The sequence below is a fragment of the Carcharodon carcharias genome, chromosome 12 (assembly GCF_017639515.1).
Source record: "Carcharodon carcharias isolate sCarCar2 chromosome 12, sCarCar2.pri, whole genome shotgun sequence".
NCBI classification, from domain to species: Eukaryota; Metazoa; Chordata; class Chondrichthyes; order Lamniformes; family Lamnidae; genus Carcharodon; species Carcharodon carcharias.
Window position 1 is genome coordinate 59459802 of NC_054478.1, and position 13277 is coordinate 59473078.

At 45.1% G+C, this 13277-nt stretch overlaps 1 protein-coding gene across 3 annotated transcripts in view; it reads left to right on the forward strand.

The window, feature by feature from the left end:
- The first annotated feature begins 3663 nt into the window (after positions 1–3663).
- Positions 3664–13277, forward strand: part of csrnp3 (cysteine-serine-rich nuclear protein 3) — a 257084-nt gene continuing 247470 nt past the window's right edge. For all 3 annotated transcript variants that reach the window (XM_041201463.1, XM_041201461.1, XM_041201465.1), the window contains exon 1: positions 3664–3829. The gene's annotated coding sequence lies outside the window, so the exon portion shown is untranslated. The remainder of the gene's footprint in view (positions 3830–13277) is intronic.

Here is a 13277-nt window from a genome sequence, read left to right on the forward strand (position 1 = left end):
TTCCAGAAGTGAGGTGACCTCAAGGCAACATCCTTGATATCAAGCTAGCATGTGTCCAAGTGTGACACCAAGGAGCCCTTGCAAATCTCCACTCGTTGGAGTCATACCTAGCACAAAGGAAGATGTTTGTGATAGTTGGAGGCCAATCATCACAGCCCCAAGTAGGAGTTCCTCAGGCCCTACCATCTTCAGCTGCTTCAATGACCTTCCCTCCAACATGATGTCAGGAGTGGGGATGTTGCTGATGATTGCACGATCTTCAATGCGGTTTGCAACTCCTCAGATACTGAAGCAGTCTGTGCCCACATGCAGCAAGATCTGGACAACATTCTGGCTTGGGCGAATAAGTGGCAAATAACATTCATGCCACTCAAGTGCCAGGCAATGACCATCGTCAACAAGAGAAAATCTAACCATCTCCCTTGACATTCAATAGTATTGCCATTGCTGATTTTTTTTGAAGTTTTGCTCCATTAACCAGGGGACCTGTAAAGGGCATTCAATCGCTATTATGATGACAGGGTAAGCCACAAGGTGGCTGCCATCATACACCCCAAAGTGCAACCAAACCCAGTCAAGTCCAACATCTCTGCATTCCACCTGGAAAAGTGGCAAGGAACACAAAACCCTAAATGTCACCTCCTGTGGAGAAAAAGTGCGGCATGCCCTGATTCCTACTATCTTGGAGTGACCCTTGGCCAATCCCTAACTTACCGTTACCACATCTGAATGACTGCCGAAAAGTCCATTACACAAGTGAACATCATCTGCAAGCTCGCTGGCACAAGCTGGGGTGCAAAAACCACTGTCTTTCATACTTCTACTGTAGTTCTGGTCTTCTCAACAGCTGAGTACTGTGCACAGCATAAGCCTCAAGCTGTCACATCAAACACATTGACAAACAACTTCACTCAGTAATGAGGATAAACTCTGGAACTCTGAGATCAACTCCAATTCAGTGATTATCAGTCCTCCCAAATATTGCCCCTCCCACCAGTCAATGAAACACAGAAACACGCAGAGAAATAACCATGATCAGCAGCAACTTGGACCTCCCCTTCCATAGAGACCTTCAAGACCACTCACAGCATGTCTTGAAATGTCTTCTGGGTACAAAGCGAACATCTCCAACTTCAAAACGCTAATGAAACCCCAAGGAAAGCTTGGATAGAAAACACCCCCACAAATAAATAGTCTCTGATCCAACATATCAACAAGCAGGCTTCAATTTCCTCGGACCATGTGAACAACTCTCACTAGAATATAGAGTAGACGTGGCCAATGTGGCCAGTTGATGTGCAAGTGGCACTTCAAAAGCTCACCAGGCTGCAACTGTGGAAACCCTGACCAAACCTTGGAGCACATAATAACGAAAACAAAAATAGCTGGAAAAACTCAGCAGGTTTGACAGCAACTGCGGAGAGGAAGACAGTTAACGTTTTGTTATTTTTGTTTTTGTTTCAGAGTTACAGCATCCGCAGTATTTTGCTTTTATCTGAGCACATAATAACATCTTACCCCCAACTCAAATTTGAGCATCAAGACCCTGGAATTACACTTGCTCTCTAAGCAGGGCATTGGACTGGTTAGGGAACTTAACATTGAAACTGTGGCAATAGCTTCTGCTCCTAAAGCCATACAACAGAAGAAGAACGAACAGGAGCTGGTCAGAATTTGGGAATTCTGCAGCGAGTAACTCATCTCCTGACTTCCCAAAGCCTTTTCACCATCTACAAGGGACAAGTCAGGAGTGTGGTGGAATACTCTCCATTTGCCTCAATGAGTGCAGCTCCAACAACACTCAAGAAACTTGACACCTTTTTTTAGTTAAAGTAGACAAAATTTGAAATCTCAGTTACTCACTAAGAGAATAAAGCCACAAGATGCCAAGGTTTTCAACAAACAAAATAAATTTTACTATACAAAAATCAACAAGAGTCAATACTCAATCTTATATTCCAAATTACAGAATTAACATAAGGTAAACATGAATTAACAGGCAAACTGTGGTTGAACATACCACAAACTGCATGTTAAATGGCAAGCACCACCAAGACAGGTTCCCTGAATTTCTCAGCAGCCCACCCAGATTGACAGTCATCACTGAAAGTCAGTTGGGTTGACCACGAACTGGTGTTGGAGATCAATCATCTCAGTTTCAGGACATCACTGCAGGAGTTACTCAGGGTAGTGTCCTAGGCCAAACCATCTTCAGCCGCTTCATCAATGACCTTCCTTCCATCAAAAGGTCAGAAGTGGGGAAGTTCATTAATGATTGCACAATGTTCAGCATCATTTGCAACTCCTCAAATACTGAGGCAGTGCACTTCCAAATGCAGCAAGACCTAAACAATATCCAGGCTTGGGCTGACAAGTGGCAAGTAACATCCATGCCACACAAGTGCCGGGCAATGACCATCTCCAACGAGAGAGAATCTAACCGTTGCCCCTTGACATTCAATGGCATTATCATCGTTGAAACGCCCACTAACAACAACTTGGGGATTACCGTTGACTAGAAACTGAACTGGCTACAAGAGCAGGTCAGGGGCTAGGAATCCTGCATTGAGTAACTCATCTCCTGCCTTCTCATATTCCACTTGCCTGGATGAGTGCAGCTCGAACAATGCCCAAGAACCTCGACACCACCCAGGACAAAACAGCCGACTTAATTGGCACCCCATCCGCAAACATTCACTCTCTGTACCACCAACGCACAGTGGCATCAGTGTGTACCATCTACAAGATGCACTGCAGGAACTCACCAAGGCTCCTTAGACAGCACATTTCAAACCTACAACCGCTACCATCTAGAAGGACAAGGGCAGCACCACCTGGAAGTTGCCCTCCAAGCCACACACCATCCTGACTTGGAAATTTATCACAATCCTTCACTATCGCTGGGTCAAAATCCTGGAACTCCCTCCCTAACAACACTGTGGGTGTAGCTACACTGAATGCATTACATCGGTTCAAGAAAAAAGTTCACCACCACTTTCTCAAGGGCAATTAGGAATGGGCAAAAATGCTACCCTAACCAGAGGTGCCCTCAACCCATGATTGAAAAAAAGTCACAAAATCCTATAAAAAGCTCTAACTTCCTCACAAGGAATTTTAACTCCACTCCTTCAAGGAGCTAGTCTGATCTCCGACTGACAGCAGCTTACTCTACCCGAGTTCCACATATACAATCTTAACCTAACAGGCCACCTTCAAACATGCTCCGAGGTCCAGCCTTCTTGGTCACCTTTCCCAGCTAAGTGAGCCTCCTACCGAGGCTCTGTCCCCGCCTTGTGCTGGCCAGGCCACATTCTCGTGTGTAAACACAGGCATGGCCCCAGCTTCTCATCTGCCAACTAGCTCTCTAGCAGACAACAGCTGCTTACAAGCTCTTCTTTGCCCCAACTTCTGGCTCTCCAGCAGACAGTTTTATTTTCCCCCCTTCAGCTCCACTGAGCTAATAAGAAGCCCTGGGGCCCCAGCAGCGCGAAGCCGGAGACCTCCTGCCGCCTTTTCAACGCCCGAAAAAATCTGACTAATCTGTGATGTATCTGCTCGTTTTCCGGTCCCACGGTCGTTATTTTTGCACCATCATGGGGGCAGGCCTGCCCCTTATCTCTCTCTCTCTGCGCTTACATCAATGTGAGTCCTATCTCCATCGCAACGCCCCACACCAGCACATTACCCAATCCCCGCAGCTGGCGCAGGAACCCGAGCATGCGCAGCCTGTCTCCTCGTGCGGGTGCTGACGGCGAGACCCCGGGCATGCCGGGAGTTGCAGTCATCTGGCCAGCGTTCGGCTTCCAGCCCGAAAATACACCGAACAAAGGTAAAACACGGCTTTCCTGATAACAGGATGATCAACGCTTTTTGATCATAACATTCTGAAAGGCACGTTGCCAAAGTTTGTTTTTACTGTTGCATCAGATACCTTTATAATGCAATCTCTGTACGATATTACTGCTTCTCCCTGGTAGCCTGTTACCAGCACAAAAGTTAATACCAACGTGCATTTGTCTGTTTATGTGTAATATTTCCGTTGGCTTAGTGTCCAAATGAGGAAGTAACAAGCCTAAAATTGTCTAATGAAAGCAGCTGTCCCAGTATGAAATTAAATGTTATAGAATCTTTCTTCCACTAGAGGCCAATAGAGCATTGAGTTTTTTCTTTGATCAAACCATAACTCTACTAATATAATTATATTATTGAAAGTGAAATTTCAGAGGGCATCAATTATCCAAACATTAAATTGGCAGCATCTGGTTCCAGCATTTGCTTTACATAAAATACTTGCTCTTTCTTTATTTAGCCAATACATAACATTGCTTTTCAAAGATTCAAACCTGTTAAAACATGAGAATCCAGAAGGCTGGAGTAATAATCTAGGGACATGAGTTCAAATGCCACCATGACCATTTAGAATTTGAATTCAGTTCTTAAAAAACAAAAGGAATCTGGAATAAAATAATGATTATTAAACTATCAGATTATCGTATCAACCCAAATAGTTCACTGAATGTATTTTCAAGAAGGAACCTGCCGTCCTTGCCTGGTCTGGCCTAAATGTGACTCCAGACCCAAAACAGCGTAGTTGATTCTTAATTGCCATCTGAAGTAGCTGGCAAGCCTCTCAGTTGTAACAAATCAGCACAAAGAAGTTTAAGAAGAATAAAAACAGATGGATTACTCAACTTCAATCTAAGCACTGGATTTAAAAACAACAAATGCACATCCGGCCCAATTGACCCTATAAAGTTCCTTCCACTAACAACTCAGGATTTATGCCAAAATTGAAATTGCTGTCTCACAGATCAGTTAAGCAACAGCTTGATAGAGTTATACTCCCAGAATTATCCTTATTAGCCTACATCCCATAATCCTCCATCACCATCCCTGAGTATTTCTAGCCCAGCAACAGGACAAACCTACCAGAGGTGGCAGCACAGTGGACTACAGTCAGAAGGGAGTGGTGTTAAGAGTCCTTAACCTCGACTCGCTGTTATCATTGTTGTGGGTCTTAGCTCAGGATTGATAGAAGCTGTTGGAGACAAGGCTGTTGGTAAACTTTACCTTTTATTAAACATTCTTCTATGTCTAGGATAAGGCTTAGCATGAGGTTTCACACACAATCATCCCTTAGTAGGCTCTGTTGTCGTGTGGTCTTAAATCACTGATGATGTAAACTGTCTATTAATACGATTAACATTAGCTCTTTATACTACAGACTCTAGACCCCATTGAAGTCTCATCACATCAAGTCAAACACGCGTAAGGAAACATTCTGCTCATTGCCACCTACTGCCCTCCCTCATCTAATGATTTGTCCATGTTGAACACCACTTGGAACAAAGAACTAGGGTAACAAGGCCACAGGTTTTACTCTGGTTGGGGGACTTCAATTTCCATCCCCAAGAGTGGTTTGATAGTACTACCACTAAGCAAGTTGGCCTAAGGAACATAGCTGTCAGACTGGACATAGCATTTCCAGCTGCTTCATTATTGACCTTCCCTCCAACATAAGATCAGAAGCAAGGACGTTTGCTGATGATTGCCCAGGGTTCAGTTCCATTTGCAATTCTGTGCCCGCATGCAGCAATACCTCCACTACATTCAAGCTTCAACTGATAATTGGAAAAAAACATTCACACCACACAAGTGCCAGGCAATGACCATCTCCAACAAAAAAGAATCTAGTCACTTCCCCTTTACATTTAATGGAATTACCATCATTAGTTCCCCCACCATCAATATTCTGTGGGTTGATATTGACCAGAAACTTAACTGAACCTACTACATAAATACTATAGCTATAAGAACAGGTCAGTGGTTGGTGAATAATTCACCAGCTGGTTCTCCCAAAGCCATCCCACCATCTAAATGGCACAAGCCAGGAACTTGATGGATGAATGCAGGCACAACAACACTCAAGAAGCTCTACACCATCTGAGAAAGCCGTCTGCTTGATCAACACCTCATGCACCAAATTAAACATCAATTTCTTTCAGCAGCAGTGCATAGGGTTGCCAAATCTGCTTGAAGGCATTCCTGGAGAGTTTAATCATGTGACATGCTGACCACATGATATCTGACAATATCCTATTATGTAACATCTGATTACAATTTCTTCAACTGTTATTTGCATTTACCTTGTGAAACATGGCCCCACTTTGCTGGAATATCTTTGCCCATAATTTTGTGCTGGATGACAAGATCCAAGAACAGGTGAAGAGGAAGAATCAAGGGTGGGTAAGAGGGGAAACTGGGGTCGGGGATGAGGGAAAACAGAGGGCAGGAATGATGGGAAACAGTGTGGGAAATCCTAAGGTTGGGGAGCAATTCGAAAAAGGGAAACCCAAGGCCTAGTATAGAAAGGAGTCTTTTCCACTCTTGAGTTGCAGTTTAGCTGGGTTCAAATACCTGGAGTCAGATATCAAGATTATTGCAGGATTCCCTCGAAGAGATGGCTTTTCAGCAGATCATGAAATCAACTCCTTGTGGTTGTCTTACCAAGAAGTCAAATTCTATACTGGTTAACTTTTGAGAGAAATGAATCAGGCTGGGAGGCTTTTAAGATTTTGAAGCCTCCTGTGTTTAAAGTCAAAGATTACACTGCCCTTTGTTGCTGCTTTCAGTATTCTCTGCAGATTGCCCAGGTCTTTCTGGGTCTTTAGATAAAAACTCATTGTCTCCAGCCAGTCGTGGTCACATGACCAATACTGGTATAATCGAACCAGAATGGTTTGTAAGTCTAAAGCCATCACTGCACAACAGGTCTGTCACACTTAATTTGTGGATAACTGGTCTCTTTTGTTATACATTGACATGGAGACAGGGAGTCTGAAGGTGTATTGCTTTTGAGTTTTGGGTAACTCATAAACAATTAGCAGACACAAATGCCATAAATGGGTTCTGTCTGTGTGTGTCCATTCAAGGGGGTGGCCTCCACCCATTTTCTTTTACATTTGACCGTGGGATGTGGGCAATGCTGGCTATTGCCCAACCCCACTAATTACCCTTGACAAGGTGGTGATGAGCTGCCTTCTTGAAATTACTGCAGTCCATGTGGTGTAGGTACACCCACAGTGTTGTTAGCTCCAGGATTTTGACCCAGCGACAGGAACAGCGATATACTTCCAAGTCAGGATGGTGAGCGACTTGGTAGGGGAGGGACACATTTCCAGGTGGTGGTCCTCCCATGTGTCTGCTGCGCTTGTCCTTCTAGATGGTGGTGGTTGTGGGTTAGGAAGATGCTGTCTAAGGAGGTTTGGTGAGTTCCTGCAGTGTGTCTTGTAGATGGTACATATTGCTGCCATTGTGTGTCAGTGGTGGAGGAAGTGAATATTTGAGGATGTGGTGCCAATCAAGCAAGCTGCTTTGTCCTGAATAGTGTCAAGCTTCTTGAGTTTTCTTGGAACTGCACCCATCCAGGCAAGTGGAGAATATCCCATCACACTCCTGATTTGTGCCTTGTAGATGGTGGACAGGCTCTGGGAAGTCAGGAGGTGAGTTACTCGCCATAGGATTCCTAGCCTCTGACCTGCTCTTGTAGCCAACAGTATTTATAGTCATTCAGTCCAGTTCAGTTTCGGGTCAATGGTAACCCCCAGGATATTGATAGTTATTCAAACAGGAACTTTCTGCAAGGTTTGAGGCAGAAATTGCAAAAGTCACCTGACCTCAGTAGTCATCTTAAACAGTCTTGTCACTTCAATTTTAAATGAAAGATCTGAAAAATTATATAAGAACTCAGTCCATGTTATAAGTTTTGACTAGGACATGTTTTCACTGGGCATGATATGCCTCTGCCACACAGGGAAAAATGGAACCTTGAATACATTTTGTTTTGCATTGCTTTCATAGTAAAGCAAGAGAAATAGGATCATGCTTTCTGGACACTCTACTATTCACACCTCAATTCTATATTGCAGTTGTCTGTAACAGTTTTTTTTAAGCTTAGGTTTCTTATCATCCCTCCTGGGAAGTGTAATTGAATTCTTGTTAGCTGTTGGGGTCTGGCTGGAAGAAGGCTTGTATTTAGCGCTCCAGTGTCTTCCATCTCTTTTTTTCGCTTTTAAAATTTCCAGTTATGTTCTGTCTTGCAGACTAGGATTTGTAGTGCTTTGGGTGCTTTGATAACCACAGTCATGCAGTCTTTGGTGGGCAGTGGGTTCTGGGGAAGGTCAAGGGGCCTGGAAGAAATTTCATTTCACAGGCTATAGAGGAGAAATAGACCCATAGAACCATAGAAAAGTTATGGCGCAGAAAGGCCATTCTGCCCATCATATCTGTGCCAGCCAGACAAGGTTCAAAAAGGAACTAGCCGCTCATTTTAATCCTGCTTTACAGCACCTGGTCTGTAGCCTTGCAGGTTACAGTGCTTCAGATGCAGATCCAAGTACCTTTTAAATGATAAAAACAGAGATAAAAACAAAAACAGAATTACCTGGAAAAACTCAGCAGGTCTGGCAGCATCGGCGGAGAAGAAAAGAGTTGACGTTTCGAGTCCTCATGACCCTTCGACAGAACTTGAGTTCGAGTCCAAGAAAGAGCTGAAATATAAGCTGGTTTAAGGTGTGTGTGTGGGGGGCGGAGAGATAGAGAGACAGAGAGGTGGAGGGGGGGGTTGTGGTTGTAGGGACAAACAAGCAGTGATAGAAGCAGATCATCAAACGATGTCAACGACAATAGTACAATAGAACACATAGGTGTTAAAGTTAAAGTTGGTGATATTATCTAAACGAATGTGCTAATTAAGAATGGATGGTAGGGCACTCAAGGTATAGCTCTAGTGGGGTTTTTTTTATAATGGAAATAGGTGGGAAAAGGAAAATCTTTATAATTTATTGGAAAAAAAAAGGAAGGGGGAAACAGAAAGGGGGTGGGGATGGGGGAGGGAGCTCACGACCTAAAGTTGTTGAATTCAATATTCAGTCCAGAAGGCTGTAAAGTCCCTAGTCGGAAGATGAGGTGTTGTTCCTCCAGTTTGCGTTGGGCTTCACTGGAACAATGCAGCAAGCCAAGGACAGACATGTGGGCAAGAGAGCAGGGTGGAGTGTTAAAATGGCAAGCGACAGGGAGGTTTGGGTCATTCTTGCGGACAGACCGCAGGTGTTCTGCAAAGCGGTCGCCCAGTTTACGCTTGGTCTCTCCAATGTAGAGGAGACCACATTGGGAGCAACGAATGCAGTAGACTAAGTTGGGGGAAATGCAAGTGAAATGCTGCTTCACTTGAAAGGAGTGTTTGGGTCCTTGGACGGTGAGGAGAGAGGAAGTGAAGGGGCAGGTGTTGCATCTTTTGCGTGGGCATGGAGTTGTGCCATAGGAGGGGGTTGAGGAGTAGGGGGTGATGGAGGAGTGGACCAGGGTGTCCTGGAGGGAGCAATCCCTACGGAATGCCGATAAGGGGGGTGAAAGGAAGATGTGTTTGGTGGTGGCATCATGCTGGAGTTGGCGGAAATGGCGGAGGATGATCCTTTGAATGCGGAGGCTGGTGGGGTGATAAGTGAGGACAAGGGGGACCCTATCATGTTTCTGGGAGGGAGGAGAAGGCGTGAGGGCGGATGCGCGGGAGATGGGCCGGACACGGTTGAGGGCCCTGTCAACGACCGTGGGTGGAAAACCTCGGTTAAGGAAGAAGGAGGACATGTCAGAGGAACTGTTTTTGAATGTAGCATCATCGGAACAGATGCGACGGAGGCGAAGGAACTGAGAGAATGGGATGGATTCCTTACAGGAAGCGGGGTGTGAGGAGCTGTAGTCGAGATAGCTGTGGGAGTCGGTGGGTTTGTAATGGATATTGGTGGACAGTCTATCACCAGAGATTGAGACAGAGAGGTCAAGGAAGGGAAGGGAAGTGTCAGAGATGGACCACGTGAAAATGATGGAGGGGTGGAGATTGGAAGCAAAATTAATAAATTTTCCCAAGTCCTGACGAGAGCATGAACGGCACCAAAGTAATCATCGATGTACCGGAGAAAGAGTTGTGGAAGGGGGCCGGAGTAGGACTGCAACAAGGAATGTTCCACATACCCCATAAAGAGACAGGCATAGCTGGGGCCCATGCGGGTACCCATAGCCACACCTTTTATTTGGAGGAAGTGAGAGGAGTTGAAGGAGAAATTGTTCAGCGTGAGAACAAGTTCAGCCAGACGGAGGAGAGTAGTGGTGGATGGGGATTGTTCGGGCCTCTGTTCGAGGAAGAAGCTAAGGGCCCTCAGACCATCCTGGTGGGGGATGGAGGTGTAGAGGGATTGGACGTCCATGGTGAAGAGGAAGCGGTAGGGGCCAGGGAACTGGAAATTGTTGATGTGACGTAAGGTGTCAGAGGAATCACAGATGTAGGTGGGAAGGGACTGGACAAGGGGAGAGAGAAGGGAGTCAAGATAACGAGAAATGAGTTCTGTGGGGCAGGAGCAAGCTGAGACGATCGGTCTACTGGGGCAGTTCTGTTTGTGGATTTTGGTTAGGAGATAGAAGCGGGCCGTACGAGGTTGGGCGACTATCAGGTTGGAAGCTGTGGGAGGGAGATCCCCAGAGGAGATGAGGTCAGTGACAGTCCTGGAAACAGTGGCTTGATGTTCAGTGGTGGGGTCATGGTCCAGGGAGAGGTAGGAGGAAGTGTCTGCGAGTTGACGCTCAGCCTCCGCGAGGTAGAGGTCAGTGCGCCAGACAACAACAGCACCACCCTTGTCAGCGGGTTTGATGACAATGTCAGGGTTGGACCTGAGAGAATGGAGTGCAGTAAGTTCAGAGAGAGACAGGTTAGAATGGGTGAGAGGAGCAGAGAAATTGAGACGACTAATGTCGACCTTTTAAATGAGCTGAGTGTTTCAGCCTCAACCACTGATTTAGGCAGTGGATTCCAGATGCGTGAAGAAGTTTTTCCTCATGTCCCCTCTATAACTTCTAGCAATCACCTTAAATCTATGCCCCATGGTAATTGACCCCTCAGCCAGGGGAAACAAGTCTTTACTGTCTACCCTATCTAGGCCCCTCATAATTTTGTACAACTCAATTAGGTCGCCTCTCAGCCTCCTCTGTTCTAAGGAAAACAACCCTAGCTGATCCAATCTCTCATAGCTGTAATTTTCAAGCCCTTGCAGCATTCTTGTAAATTTTCTCTGTATTCTTTCCAGAGCAATTATGTCCTCTCTGTAATGTGATGACCAGAACTGTACGTAAATTCCAGCTGTGGTCTCGCCAGTGTTTTATGCAGTTCCACCATTACATCCCTGCCTTTGTATTCAATACCTTGTCCAATAAAAGAAAGCATTCCATAGTTTTCTTTACCACCTTGTCCCCCTGTCCTCCACCTTCAGGGACCTGTGGACGTGCACTCCAAGGTCTCTCACTTCCTCAACCTCTCTCAATATCCTCCCGTTTATTAAGTATTCCCTTGCTTTGTTTGCCCTCCCCAAATGCACTACCTCACACTTTTCCAAATTGAATTCCATTTACCACTTTTCTGCCCACTCAACCAAAACCATTGATATCATTCTGGAGAAAACAGCTATCCTCTTCACTATCAACTACAAGGCCAATTTCTGTGTCATCTCCAAATTTCCCAATCATACCTCCCACGTTTATCTTCCAATCATTAATATATACAACAAATAGCAAGACACCCAACACTGAGCCCTGTGGAACACCACTAGAAACTGTTTTCCATTCGCAAAAGCATCCATCAACCATTACCCTTTGTTTCCAGTCGCTGAGCCAATTTTGGATCCAACTTGTCACCTTCCCCTGTACCCCATGTGATCTCACTTTTCTGACCAGTCTGCCATGTGGGACCTTGTCAAATGCCTTCCTAAAATCCATAAAGACAACATCCACAGCACTACCCTCATCAATCCTCCTTGTTACTTCCTCAAAAAGTTCTATTAAGTTAGTAAAAAGAAAAAATCTTCCCCTAACAAAACCATGCAGACTGTCCCTGATCAACCCGCGCCTTTCAAGTGACCTTTCATCCTGTCTCTCCAAATTGATTCTAATATGTTTGTACTATGCAAATTTCTCTGTGTGCACAGATTTTAACCTTTCAATGGTCCCTTCCACAACCAATGGGTTAGATAGGTGATTTTCTGGTCCAATGAGGATTCTTATTTCTAGGATGACCATAGGTGATAACCCGTACCTAAATCCTTTTAAGGTGTCTGGAATCTCCTCCTGGATCTTGTCCTCAAGCTGAATTGCTGGGTTTGTGGGGGTTGGGATTTGGATTTTGGACCTGACCATTTGATCTTTTAGTGGGAAGTTCCCCAATGGCTGCACCTGTATTTCCCTTGTGGTTTTCCAAGTGTGTTTTTCTTAGGGCATATCATCTTCCCATTTTCCTTCATCATAAGGATGGATTTTCACCCAATCTGCCCCATGTCCTCTGGGACATTACTGCCCTCAAATGGCTGGCTAGACTCCAATGCACTCCCCTAAGACTATTCAACTAGTTGAGGCTTCTCCCTCACTTTCTGCTTGTTTATTTGGGAACTTTCTATTAAATCCAGGAAGCAGGTTTCTGCCAACCACACCTGTCATGCACTTCCCTCAACCTCCCCTACCTTTAGCCTTGTGTCCAGGCTTTCCTCTGGCCCTGTGCTGGCTACTTTAAATCCTAAAGGCTTTATTCTGGCCTTCTTAAATGTTACAGGCTTCACCCTGGCCCCTTTTAATTCTATCGGCTTATCGCTTATGCCAGTTGAAGTCTCAAACTGAATTTGAAAAATATGCAGAATTATTCCAGTATGAACTTCAAATTGCTAGCTTTGAGGTGGGCCATTTCCCAGAAGTTCAGAGACACTCTGATTGGTGCAGAATTTGAAGAGTTTAACGACAACAAGTTGCTCATTTCCTTTCAAACATCTGCCAAGCTTGGAGCAAAAGAGACCCAATGGGTCATGGAACTTGCTCAGTTCTGATTCCAGATTATGTACATGTCAGGGTAAAATAATGTGAATGCTGATGCCCTCAGCCAGAAGACTAATCACAGGAGGAAATTCAAATCCGCCCAATGAGAAGGGCAAATGGCTGGTGCTATGCCCATGCCTCAAGCAAAATGCAGCATTCCAAACCCAATTCCCCATGACATCCGTGCTGGGATCCAGCAGAGTATCACCAATAAACCAATGAGTAAGATCCAAACAAGATCCAGAGAGACAGAGCCACGTATGGTTTCACCTCAGAAGACATCGGACAGCTTCAGCTGGTAGACTGCTGGTCAGCCCAACATTCACCAACCTGGTGCCATCTGATGAAAAAGTCCAGATAGACAAGTAAACTGC